Source organism: Magnolia sinica, chromosome 14 (genome assembly GCF_029962835.1).
Source record: "Magnolia sinica isolate HGM2019 chromosome 14, MsV1, whole genome shotgun sequence".
In the NCBI taxonomy this organism is placed as follows: Eukaryota; Viridiplantae; Streptophyta; class Magnoliopsida; order Magnoliales; family Magnoliaceae; genus Magnolia; species Magnolia sinica.
Genome location: NC_080586.1, coordinates 30,630,443 through 30,631,363, shown reverse-complemented (window position 1 = coordinate 30,631,363; position 921 = coordinate 30,630,443). Strand labels below are relative to the sequence as shown.

Genomic DNA, 921 nt, shown 5'->3' with positions numbered 1-921 from the left:
AAGTAATGGACCGTCTAGGCATGCTTACGTGCGCAAATACACGTAAGTGAATCATGAAAGGGATTACATGCACAGTCAGCATAGCCCTGTTATTTAATGTGAGGAGGAAGGAAAGAGAAAAGCGATCATCCCATATCGACAGTAGACAGACGAGATATGGAAATGGGATTATAAAAGTATAAGGTAGCTAAACAGCTGTCGCATCTTTGCGCTTGGGGCAATGACGCAGCTAGTGAGGTTATAACCGAGGCGCGTCAATTGCTGGTTGAAAACTATTTCCAAACCCCCTCTTTAGCCTGGGTTCAGCTCAGTGCCATTGAGAATTTCTGGAAGGGCCCCCTCTAATCAAGGGTAAGGCCCAACAAAACATCAATATAATTTTTCTATTTTGGGTATGACCTGACATCAAACTATACCTTTACCTGGTCACCGTCCAAATCCACTATGCCTTACTGTGAGCCATCTTTGTTGGTGGGGACTGCTATATGAACAGATCGGCATGATGGTGGGGACTGCTATATGAACAGATCCTGTTCGAACAAAGGTACTGCTCTAATGCGTGGGATCGGATCCTGATAATTATTTATCATAACCACACTTATTTATCATGAACCACTTATCATTGCAGTGGTCCCACTCCAAGTTAATGCTCTTGCGTGAGATAAGTTAATGCTCTTATCCGTGATTAGAATCAAGCAATAAAAGAACATAAATCCGTGATTAGAATCAAGCAATAAAAGAACATAATATTTTATGTGGAAAAACTCTTGCGAGAAGAAGAAAAAAAAAAGAAAGAAAACATAACAAAAAGTGACAATGAAACCACTATGATAATCAATATTTACAAGAGAAGATGGAGCTTAACAATTCGAGAATATACCCTATACCCTGAACATCACAAAAAACCCTAGCTTTATACTC

General features: G+C 39.8%; 1 non-coding gene across 1 annotated transcript; it reads left to right on the top strand.

Annotated features, from left to right (window-relative positions):
- The first annotated feature begins 202 nt into the window (after nucleotides 1–202).
- Nucleotides 203–359, top strand: LOC131226364 (U4 spliceosomal RNA). The gene has a single exon (XR_009161754.1). It is a non-coding gene; the product is annotated as a U4 spliceosomal RNA (small nuclear RNA).
- Nucleotides 360–921: the final 562 nt, after the last annotated feature.